This window comes from Topomyia yanbarensis, chromosome 3 (genome assembly GCF_030247195.1).
Source record: "Topomyia yanbarensis strain Yona2022 chromosome 3, ASM3024719v1, whole genome shotgun sequence".
Lineage (NCBI taxonomy): Eukaryota > Metazoa > Arthropoda > Insecta > Diptera > Culicidae > Topomyia > Topomyia yanbarensis.
The window spans coordinates 258,547,087-258,560,323 of record NC_080672.1 but is presented as its reverse complement, the minus strand read 5'-3'; positions in this window follow the sequence as shown (position 1 = coordinate 258,560,323).

The window sequence follows — 13,237 nt, the reverse complement described above, 5'->3', positions numbered from 1 at the left end:
TGTTTTGGAAAATACCACGAAATGGGGTGTAAATTGAAATGAACAAATATTTCTGACCAGTAAAACATTGGTAACACGCAACGTTACTGTTACAGCAGTTATTGTGCGTAAATTATACCTGCGAGCCATTGCTTTGGAAAACTATATAAAAACAATAAAACAATAAAAATCAGCAAAAATGAGAAAGATTTTTTGTTCCGCTTCAATTTAAATTTAAATAAATTAAATGATTAAAAACGATTATATAATACTAATTGTTACTGGTTATACCACTTGTTCCTACTCTTACTAGGAACTCTAAATTGAATTATGGTTAGGGTCCCAGGTCGGTAAATGCCGAATTCTCATTTTCACACGGCTCCAAAGAAGGCGTGGGGTATATTTTTACCCCAGTGCAACGTTCTAGGGTTAACATTCCTGTAGGAAATCTTTACATATTGGTTCAGTGAGTCAGGAATAAAAATACTGCCTGAGAGAGTTAAGGAACAGAGTTCAAATTGAAGTACTATGGCATTCATTCCATTGAAAATCATTTTTTCTTTTTTGACAGGGTGGTTAGCAATTTTCACCAAAGTGGTACATGATAAGGATCAATATTCGGAAAGGGATACATGAAACGAAAAGGTTGAAAACCACTGGTTTAGATTTTAGAATGACACCTAGCCCCAGATAGTGAATTAAGACATTTTCAATGTCGAAATCAGTGAAAATTTTGGCTGGAAATGATTTTGAGATTGAAACTAATTTAAAATTTCTTAACAAGTTAATTTCAGTGGGAGATGGGGGCGACCCCAGGACCCTTTCACCTGGATCCGCCCGTGGTAGCTGATGCACTTTCAGAGGTTTCTTACTTAGAGAGGAAAGAATCATTCCTAGACGCCAACGAGTTATCAAAAGATGTTCTCTTTTGTGGATCCGCTTGCAATTAGAGCAGCTCATAACCAGCAGCCCAAACACCCTGTTCGCATTCAAGCAAAACATTTCATGCCAATATAAAGGACGCTCCTATATTATTGTAAGATTATGCTTCACAATATTTGGAATTTTAAATTAAATGCACATTAACATTAAGCATGTTGCATGTCGAAGTAGTTCCATGCAAAATTAGGATTACCAGTGGTACAGTTTCATTAATCCCTTTCGCTCTCGCAAAGCGCCGATTAGCTTGATAGTTAAACATCGCGGTATGTAACTGTCAAATTAATGGGTGCTTGGCTAGAGCGAAAGAGATAGAGCAAACTGGACCACTAACGACAATCCTAATCTTGTATTCTGTATCTGCTAGTTCCACATCATTGATGTCATAATAAAGCTATAAATGTGCAATGATATAATGCATATGGTTATTAGGGTATGTAACATTTAGCTACCTTTCCATGCACATACATGGAATAAGGTGCAAAAACCCTTCGCAGGCAATCCAATCTAGTTTCACTAGATGTATAACAACTTTGTTAGACAGATTGAAACATTCTTTTATCATATTTAAAGCTCCATCCGTGTGCCAACCAAGGCAACGGTGCAATAACTGTGTCACACATTCCAAACAGGCCAGAATCATCAGCTGATTGCCGGTATATTTGTTGCGTCGTGTTTTGCCTTTGCGATAAGTGTCATCACTTGCTGTTAACAAGCGGTCAAATAATCATTTCGCTAAGTTGAATGGTGGCACGTTGACTCAAACAGCAATTACACTTCACTCGAACTGGGGGAATCCGTTGTAGTTCACTGGAGTAGCATGCATGTAAACTTGTTAGCACCTATCGAGAGCGATCGGAAATTGTGAAATTCAAATGAAGATATTATCGTAGAATCAAATTAAGATCCTCACAAATCAAATCGATTGGAAACTCTGATCTGAATAGTAACTAAAAGAACTGCATTCCTAAGATAAACCTTTCAACTTGAACTTCAAAGGCACATTATACATTTTTTTATTCAATTCGTTTATTTGATTCTAAAATCACTTCGACAAGTGCGAAAATGTGTGAAGCTGCGCACGCGAACACAACTCTGTAAATACAAGCCAGCCGTACAATCGATCCAATTGCAGGGGCTCACTGGAATAATATTTTATGTGACTACTACAGAATAATTTACGATCTAGTCTAGTCGTTTTCAATCTAAATTGTATTTTGAATTCGAATAATCTTGTAATTTAATTAATGTGTTTGCATACATCAAACGTAAATCTCCCGGAACAGCATGATGCCTTTAAGTTAATACAGCTAAGAGGATTATTATCATTTTCTTGTTTTGTTCGTTACTCAGTGTAATGCTAATTGCTTTGTTAAAGAATGCAAATTTCTTTTGCGGCTGAATCAACAGTTTTGTCTGCACACCAGCTGCTTACGCACTTTGCAGTAAAAAGTGGTAAAAAGCTCAACCATTTTTTTAGATTATAGAGGTTTTAACCTTAAGGTCATTCGCCGCTCAACCTATTGCTCAGTCCGCTTGGGATGTGCGTGGGTTCCATCTGTTGTAGATTTGAGTTTTGTGTTTCCTGTTTAAATGTCCAAAATAACTTGACTAAGATAATACTGTTACCGTTTTGCCCTGAAGATGAAGGCGTAGTCCTTCGAAACGTTGGTACTAGCTGAAATATTGCTATTTTCGTATGAAATCCGTGACCAAAACGCCATCTCTTCATATTAAAAACAAAGTGGTCCTCCTTCCTACCATCAAAATGCCCACTGCAAGTTTGAGTGATACTGTGGATTTTGTGAAAATCTCCTGAAAAGAAATCAATGTTGACTCAGTAGTACTAGTGATATGGAATTTAACAAAATTAGTTTTATGATACACTTAAAGATATGTTCAAAACTAGTTTCTTAAATCTGAACATAAAAGCAATTACTCAAACTGCTTCAAAACTGCGGGGCGGGGGACTAACAGCTCAAATACTTCTTTACTGTTTTCATTACATCATATCTAACAGAAACGTCAAACGGTTCTCCGTTCTCCGTGCAAAAATTTCCTTGCAATTTTTTAAATTTATTTAACAATTACAGCACACAGAAGGCTATTAATTTTACTATCACCTCTGCATTTACTCATTGCAGGATCGTATAAGCATATTGCATGTTTTTCGCGAAGATAATAGGGAGATAATTGATAACTGTTATTTTATTACATTTTGCCGATCACTTTTGCTATTATGCTCCTTTACATATGTGGTCTTGGCAACACCGTTTGTAGATGACACATTTTACTGTGACGTTTAGAGAGACGGGCTTGTAGTTGTGATATATTTCATGTGCTGTATTGCAACCGAGAGTGTAGATATGAGGTTTGGCATTGGAAAAACATGCTAACTACAGTCGACTTGGAGAAACATCACAACGCAAAACATCACATCTACAATATATTACCAAAGCTTTGGTATACTATATGTGACATTTTGACTTAAGATTAAATTAACATATAAAGAGTTATCATTTTTCTCTATTATTTGTGGACGATAAAGAGTCAATGCTTAGCTTTTATTTGGCATAATAAACTCAGTTTGTTTACATTTGATAGATATTACGTTTTGAATAAACGGTATAGACTTTTAGTTTTGTCAAGCTTCATCAAAGCCATCTGGCATAAGATCATTTGGCATAATGGACGTTTAGCATAACGGACATTTGGCATAATGGTCATTCGGCATACTTTTGAGAAATGATCATTCTGTAGGTTATTTAACATAACGGACATTTGGAATAATTATTTTTAACCTCTGGAAAGCGGTTATTTGGCATAGAGGACATTTAGCTTAAGGGGGCATCTGGTGTAGAGGGCAAAAATGATCAACTACGTTTTTATTCGCTTAATTATGTGTATTGAACCTCTAGAAAGGTTTTCCACAATCTCGATGGCCACGATGAAGTTCTTTTGTTTTAAACAGCCATGCATTCTACCCGCGTAAAACGACGGTTTTATTCCTTACACACATAGAAAACTATTCTTGTATGTCAGTTCTCAGTGCTTATACGCTTAGCGTACTAAAGACTTTAACTCTAAACTACTTCTACCCAAATTTTCAAGAGAAAATACCCTATGGGTCAGTTTCTACAGCGTTTTTTCCGTGATGCAATTTGATGTGCGACACCCGCTAATAGCGTTTTTCTCGAAATCGCGTTTTTCGAATTGGCGAACACGATAATTCAAAAACTAATCAATGAATTGACTTGATTTTTTTATGAGGATTCCCAATATGTATAGCCTGTCGATGAACCAAAGAAAACTGAATAAAAAATTTGTTTTTGAAGAAAAATGAGCGAATTTTACAATAAAATATGAGGTTTTCGGTTTTCATGAAGCCATTTTCTGAAACTCGAACTTTTTTTCTATTTATTGTGGTTCATCGATTAACTGCAAGTCTAAGCTTTACAAAACATATTGAATTTTCTGTATCAGACAGTTTTATCGAGAGTTATCGTGTTCCCCGCGGCGCTTCTCGACTTGGAAATGGTTGGACAGCTACTCTTGGAACGCTCGTGTGTGTGGCTCTGTGCGACTGAAAATATTTTTTTTTCGTGCGCAATGAATGTATAAAGCGATCCTAACGTTACCCAAAAGATCTATTGTTGCCTTGCCTTCAAAATCGTAAAACAAAATAACTTTCGTTTTTAGCACTTTACACCAGACGCTCCCCTTCAGACATTTGACATAACGGACATTTGGCTAAGTGATCTCACTGAAGGTCATTTGGCATAATAGGCGAATGTGTAGTTTATCAGCGAATGAGTCATAAGGTTAAAGCTGCACTAAGCAAAAATAATAATATATAAGTCCTGTCACTAAGTTAGTGTCAGATTCTGATGAGAGGAACTCGAAACGCCTCTCCAATAATTAATTTAGTTATGATTTTGTGCCCTTTACGCGCAAATGTGGTTTAAAACAATTTTCTCCTTGGTGGAAAAAAATTACTTAAATTTTCTCCACTAAGAAGAAATATAGCATACTAGCTAATACCCATCGCACGTCGCTGCGATTTTCAACGAAATAGGAGGAAAACACAATTTGTTCCAAAGCGCCATCTGGCGGGCAGATAATCTCCAACTAATAGTACACAAACACGCCCCATAACAAATACCTACTGTGTATAATTTTTTACGGAAATCGGTTAAGCCGTTTGGGAGTCTATAAATCATATACATACAAACTTTGACTTTTATATATATGGATAGATGGATAGATAGATAGATAGATAGATAGATTGCATTGGCTTGCTAAGTCAAACCAAGTTTCGGTTCATTAAGAGGGGCGTTTGGAGTAATGGGCAAAAATCGACTTCTTTTTTATTCGCTTAATTCTTAGTATTGAACCTCTAGAATAGTCTTCCACAATCTCGGTGGTCACGCTGGACTTTTGTTTTAAACAGCCATGAATTCCTCGCGCGTATTTGCTGTAACACACGCAGATTTCAATCTATCGGCAACAATTTTCGAAAAACTGACACCGATGAAAATACAATGTAAATAATACACTCTAAACTACTTCTACTCAAATTTTCAAGAGAAAATTACCCAGTGGGTTTTTTCTACGACGTTTTTTCTGTGATGTAGTTTGATGTGGGACACCCTTTAATAGCGTTTGTTTCGAAACCGCGTTTTTTCAAATTGGCGAACACGGTAATTAAAAAAATCAGCGAATTGACTTGATTTTTTTATGAGGATGTCTAATATGTGTAGTCTGTAGATGAACCATAGAAAACTGAATAAAAAAAATGTTTCCCCCTATTATTTTCAAGAAGCGAATTTCATAGTAAAATATGAGATTTTTCGGTTTTCATGCAGCCATTTTCCGAAACTCGAACTTTTTCTATTTTTTTTTTTGGTTCATCGAGTAATTACAAGTCTTAACTTTACAAATATTTTTAAATTTCCTGTGTCAGATAATTTTATCAAGAGTTATCAAATTCGTATTTTTTATGTCAAATGTCAAAATGCATGAAACGTTGAGATTTTGCGTTACAGGCAGGACTCGATTATCAGAAGTGCTCAGAAATTGTCTTGTCTTGTGCAGTACATTCGTTTTACATTCTAAAAATACTATTTAGGGTACATTTCTCAATGTTTGACTTATGCAACCGTTTTTTGCCAAAACCTGTATTAAACTATTCACGTGAAAACGGTAAAGTGTACGACAATAATTTCTGCTAAGATATTTCAGGATGATCCTTCGTTTTGGTGATATAGTTGCAGTGATTAATCCCCGTTGAAGTGCAAGGTATTGCAACCTTTTTTTTGAAAATATGAACAACAAGGTAAAGTCTTCAGAAGTTTTGAGCTTATTTATGCGAACATCTTTACTTCAGACCAAAATTCTACATTCCTAATACTCCCGAAATTATTAGTCGCTGTTTATGAATGATTCCTAAAAACCTGTTAAGCATAACTTTTTTTTATTTCAGTTATAGAAGTTTTAGCCTTAGCGTCATTCACTTCTTTCTCAGGTTAGGGAAATTCTTTTGGAAAAATCTTTAACCCTATGTGCGTGGTTGGAAATCGAACTCAGGTAAGCTGCGTACAAGGCAATTGATTTACCAACTACACTACTCCCACCCCCCCCCCCCCCCGCTTAAGTTAACTTCTTATACATCCGTTTCGGTCTTAAATGTTCTGTTTTAAAACAATGCTCTCCCTGGGGAGTAATATAGTATTTTGATATTCATTCGCTTGATAGCTGAAACGGGACATCGCAATGTAGAAGTCGTTTGGTGTGTTCACAAAAAGTGTTTCCAATTTTAGGCTAGCGTTAGCCCAGTGCATTAGTCAAATACCGAGACGAAGTCGAAACGCAAATACCTTGACTACATACGTTAGTCATGTTTTTTTCTCCTTTTTTCGAGATTTTTAAGAAGGTATCCAATGGAAAATAGACAGAGAAAGAATGACCTAAACGATGACATTTCACCTTTTATTGGACACACTGAAAAAAGATATGTCCTCAAACAGGAATCGTTTGCCGTTAGCATCTACCGAGGGGCTTTAAGGGAAGACTTCAATATGCTTCCCCAAAGCTTTATTCACTATCAGTCTAGTCTGGCGGTGACTGAGCTAGCTAATGGGAAGCAAAAAGTGATAATAATATGTCAAGCCTCATGGCGATCAACTGGAGCTAAAAATAGATAACGAGTGAATTCTGTCTGCGAAGGGGCGGTGGCAATTTGCTTATAAGAGGCATTGGGGGTAGATGGGTCCATTGGTAGGTATTGAGGCTGTGGCGGTGATCACGATACTGGTGGGAATCTGTGATGACATCATCACAGTTCCTCGATGGCGGAGTGGTTAACACACCCACTAAAGACTGGGAGATCACAGGTTCGATTCCTCATTAATGACATATCTTTTCTCATTTTGTCAAATAAAAGGTGCATTGTCACCGTTTCAGCCATTCTTTCTGTGTCTATTTTCCATTGGACGCGTAAAGCATTTAGGAAATCTGGAATTCTGGAAATATCTTTCCAGGAAAGGTTGCCAGTCTACCTCTTGTGGTTTGGAAGTTATTGTGTAGTTTTTTTAACTAGCAAAAATGGGAAGCCAGTTCCAAATTTCGTTTCTTTCTAGTTGTCTCTAGTATTGTCGATGTTCATGGGAAGTCTGATTTTGCCGATTGGAACAACTTTATCTAATGTTTCAAACTTATAAGAATGATATTTGAAAAGGTATTTAAAATCAAACGACTTTTCAATCGTCATCTAAATATAACGCGCTTTAAATTCTAAAGTAGGATCACTAAAACATAGTACCAAATGATAGCTCTTGTAAACAATTAATAACTATTTCTGCAAAAATTATTGATTTACACACGAGATAAGCCAATTTTGATACATGAATGTCTCGAACTTATCAGGACAATTTTTAGAAAGTTATATCGATGATTTGGTGAGCTGTCATTGTGGATCAGTCAATAACGTTGAAGGTATTGAAGATAATTTTTCGTCTTCAGCCAAGTTATTAGCAAAAGTATGCTCTACAACTTTGTTGAAAACATCATTTCAGTATAATATGCAAGAACGTTTACTAACCTTCACAACTGATATGTATTTGTGAATACAAAGGCAAAACAATGTTCTCTTTTCTATCAATTTGACTGTACCTGTAGTTGGAAACTAACTGTTAGAACGCTGATTTTGCATAGCATAGCATAACAGCATAAGAGATCGCCCGTAGTTGCTACTCCGTTATTGACCAGAACCAAATTAGGTTGCAAAATGTTCATTGGAACAACATGTTTGGGAATAACATGATGAGCCACATTGTACAATCTATTCTGATTCCTGCATGCTGATCAATACCGACGCCGGCCACGTCCGAATGCAGATCTTCTGGGAAAGGAAGGAATGTTAGTCCGATACATGTTGCTACTAGAGACCGAGGAATCCTCTGCATCTCCACATGTATCACGGGATGGGGAGAGTTGTTAGTAAGTGTGCCAATAGCGTTATCATGTAATAATTGCTCTGGGCAGCCGGCTGCCGAGAATTTGGGAAATTTATCATTTGTTGTATTAATACGATTAGCAAAATAAGCACCTTGAACTCCAGATAGCCGGCTATAAGGAGCACTGCTTATATTTTTTTTAATAATATTCAATCACACAACGAATTTTTTCGTGGATTCTGTCGTGTCGGTGCTGATTTTACCCGGCGATCGTTTGAATAAAATGAGGAATCTTGTACAGAAGGTTCATCAGAATCTTCCACAGGTATCGCGGAGTTGGTGGTTTGGAAGGGAATAGGGTCTAGGATTCGCTCCAAGCAAGCAATGCGACCTGTATAGCATAGTTTATTAGGTAGTAGTTCAGTTAGTTTTCGAGAACACGATCGCTCGAAAAATAAGATCTACCGAGAGTATCCTGTTTTCTAAACAAAAGCAATTTCACATCCACACAGCCGATCGAGGGAGTATTGCCTAGAAAAGCTAATCTTATCTGTATAATGGGCCGGATCACTATTTATTGCGACATTATTTAGACTAATTTCGCTATTCCTTCTCTACGATATATTTTTTGGGTTGCAAACTACCGTGTGATAAACCGTTATACAGACAGAGAGTTATGATAGCTCTAGATGTTATAAATCAACGAAAGTATTTCCTATTTCTAATATCGAATTGTTTGTGAAATACACGTATACGAACGGTTATATCGAACATTGAAGGGAAATACAGAGGATCGTTAACCTGAAGCACGGGCTTGTTACCAGTAACGGAACTTGAAATTAGATTCATTAAAACAGACGCGGCGAATTTTCAGTACGTATTGACCCGCGATCATCGATACTAGTCAAATTAAAGTCTTATTGGCACTGATTTCCGAACAACTTTTACGGTATTGTTTTCTCGGCTATATCGCATACTCTCATTCTGCTACTATCGGCAGAAGGCTGATAGCTTCCAGTCGTCGCCCGTCTAAGGACCAAATATCATCAATAGACTTAGACTCGCGTGGAGGCATGCGATAGAATAGAAAACTAAGCAATGAAAATGACAGCAAAACACTTATTCTTCGTGCTGACATTACTGAAGGTAATTTCCAACCGGTCCCCGATCCCTCTCGCGAATTGTCAATGCTCAAACCTTATACATGATTGAAGTCATCATTCCACTCAAATAAGGCCGTGTTTTCCCAAAGCACATTGAATGCTCTGTGAATCAGTTCCCCCGTTGGTAAAACAAACCCTAAAGAAACATAAAAATTAGTTTGCTCAGTCCAAAGAAAAGTTTGCCGACCGGCAGATACGTGTTCCCTTACAGCGCCATCACATCAACGAACATCCAAAATTTACATGCGACAAAATATCTGCAATCTCGAATATAAAAGACTCCAAACCTCTACTCATTTGCAATAAAATAATACAGTAAAAAAACACAGTTGAATATCCAAGGCGGCTCATTTTTAAAGATAGCACCGCCGATGAAACACTCAATAAAAAAAAAGGTGACAAGGGACGCGGACGAAATTAGCTGAGTACCGACCACACGGTTTGCCACCTATTTTTCGGGCGAAGAATTTTGGGCGACACCTGGTAGTCGCTAGTCGCTGGTGAAACGCAAATTATTTGAATGTCAATTTTTCTTATTGCCATATTTTGTCACTTTTCGGATCGAATTTTTTTCTCTGAAAAACCATTTTTCACCATTCCCACAATGTACACTGTGATTCTAGATGTTTTCTGTACACTTTCATTGTACTTGCATCGGGAATCGACGGCCCGTAATGCGAGGAAAAGATATTTTTTCATTTGCCAGAATTCAATTTTCACAAACTGTCACCACTCGCGTCTGTCGAAAATATGCCGAAAAATGCTTTTATAAACCACTTCACTCTGTATAATTGTTAAATTGCACCGTTATTAACACTTTTGACAACCGGGAGACAGTAAACTGTGCCAAAAATGATGAAAATTAACCGACTCGAAGGGAGCTCTACGAGAGTCAACCGCTCGCGACGAAGATACACACTCGAATCCCTAACTGTTAGAACGCTGATTTTGAACCTTTAAGTCAATCAGTAATATTATCAATTCCAAGCTTATTTTTTCAACTGCTGTACTAGTTGTACTAGTTGTTGAATTTAGAGGACCTCTCTCTCTCTCTCTCTCTCTCTCTCTCTCTCTCTATATATATATATATATATATATATATATATATATATATATATATATATATATATATATATATATATATATATATATATATATATATATATATATATATATATATATATATATATATATATATATATATATATATATATATATATATATATATATATATATATATATATATATATATATATATATATATATATATATATATATATATATATATATATATATATATATATCAGTTCAAATATTGACAATCTACTGTTGTTCATGGTATGCTTCGAATGGAGACCCGGCTCGCAGCTTCCTTCCTTAAAACCTCTATAATCGAAATAAAAAAAGACCATTTAACATTTTGTACTTCCAGAAATTGTTGCCGATTTTTGTCTTAAAATATATACGTCATCGCAATGAACTCAAAGTAGCGTGCTTGCTTGTTGTTGTTGCTTTTTATGTTTTTATGTAATTTCATAATTTTTAAGCATATAAAATTGTGTTCTTCTAAACATTGTAGCTGATATCAATTGCAATCGATTTGTGTATGGAAATATGTTAAAAATCGGTTTGAGTTATTTGCTAAAAAAGTGCAATTTTTATACTTCTACGAAGTTTTTAATTTTTGGACAATATCGATTCTTCCAGAAATTATATCTTAAATAAAATAAAAACTATGGGTGCATAATGTAGATCATAAACTATAAACAAATTGTTCAAATAATCAAGTTGATGTCACTTTATAACACCAGTTTAAAAATTTTCATTAAGTTAAGAAAAAAGGTGTTTTCTAAGTAAATTTTTTGGTCATATATCATATCCTTTTTCTTTTTCAAAGAATCGTTTTTGAAATGTTGTGAAGAACGTGTTTGGAGCATTTTTTGCAGTTATTGGTCATTCATTGTTTTAGGAATAAATCTTCCGTTCCACATAATCGACTTACCATTCGAAAGGTACTGATGTGCCTATTCCAAGAATGTATGACATGTTCGGATTAAATATCAACAATTTAGGGTTAAGAGCAACCAAAGTAAAAGGAGTACCACACCTGGACTACGACAATCAAACAAATTTATCTAACCCAACGAGAAAAAAAGCCTGGAGTTGCTTGGACTAAACAAAAAAGAGCTATGTATCATGACAGGACTACTTACCGGACACTGTCCGAGTAAATATCATCTTAAGAAAATTGGTAAGCTTACAAACGAAACATGCGTCTGCGGATCTGAAAGTGAAACATCAGAGCATTTGCATTGATACAACGCAGACTAAGAGTCCTCGGTAAAGGAACATTGGAGCCTTTTGATATTTGGACTGCAAATCCCAAGCAGGTAATAAACTTCATACGAAGTGGAGTGCCTAACTGGGAAAACATATGTCATAGTAGATAGTACACTTAGATTAAGCAAGGGGCATACAACAATAGATCTAAATACTGGTCGCAGTGGTTCGTCTCCAACAAAATTTTTTTTTTGTAAAATGACTCATTTTAGTTGATTTTTCATTAAAAAAAACAATTCAGAAAAAATCTTTTGAAATATTATGTGACCGACAAACTTCTCACGTGAATTTTAAGCCTAAGATCACGAAAATCTTATCAAAACTGTTGATGTTAAGAAGCACTGAGCGAAAATTGTTCTGTTTTTCACTTATTTTTCTTTGGTCTTAGATAAGCTTACACTAGTTTATTAGAAATATTAAGTTGAGAGTGTTTTCTGGATTAATTTTGGGTCGCTGAACACGAAAATTCGTGCTGAATTTCAGTTTCTAAATAAATAGGCATAACGGCGTGGAATATTGTATTAAATCAATTTATTTCTGTAATGACTTTAAATAATCTGTGTGAGTTTCAATTCGTCGAGATATGATGGGGTTCAGACTTAGAAACAATTAAAATATAGTTGTTATCTCTACTTTGATGTCTTTCCGCACAGTGCTGTATTTTGGTATGATGTAGCAACACAGGAATATGACTTATTCTTTCATGAAATAACTTTCAGTGCACAAATAAAATAAAACTTCATGGAAAAATTCTTGCAAGTACCAATGTATGTACATGTAAATAAATCAATTGATTTTTTTTTTTGTTGGGGACGAACCACTGCGACCGGTATTTAAATCTATTGTGATCAATTGATTACACGAATTCGAATCGTTTTATCGCAAAAACTATCCGACTTATTATGCATTATAAATCTGTTTAGCACTTCTGAATCATCGCCAGACAATAAAACACTGTTCTGTCATAAAAAACAATAATCCGTTCCTGGCAATGAGAATACAGAATAGAGGTTGAGCACGCGCAAAATCGATCAAGTGCAAGTCAGTCATATAGCCACCACGCCACAGCGAATGAGGTGGGTCGTTCTGATCGTCCAGTCCAGCCTCATTTACTCCGGAAAAGGCAAAACCATGTCATAATTAGTTCTTAAATGATCGTTTAGTCGACAATTTCAAGCATTATTTAGCACGATGAGTAAGTGTACCGTTTGCTAACCGTAATGCAACCGATGAATGAGTAAGTTGACACAATCCGCAACGGACGAAGATGATGATGGTGCTGCAGCGTGGATGGAGTTTGGAATAATTTATTGGCCAAGTCTGCGACGGTGAAACAAAACTACGGCCAAACATGTCTGCACT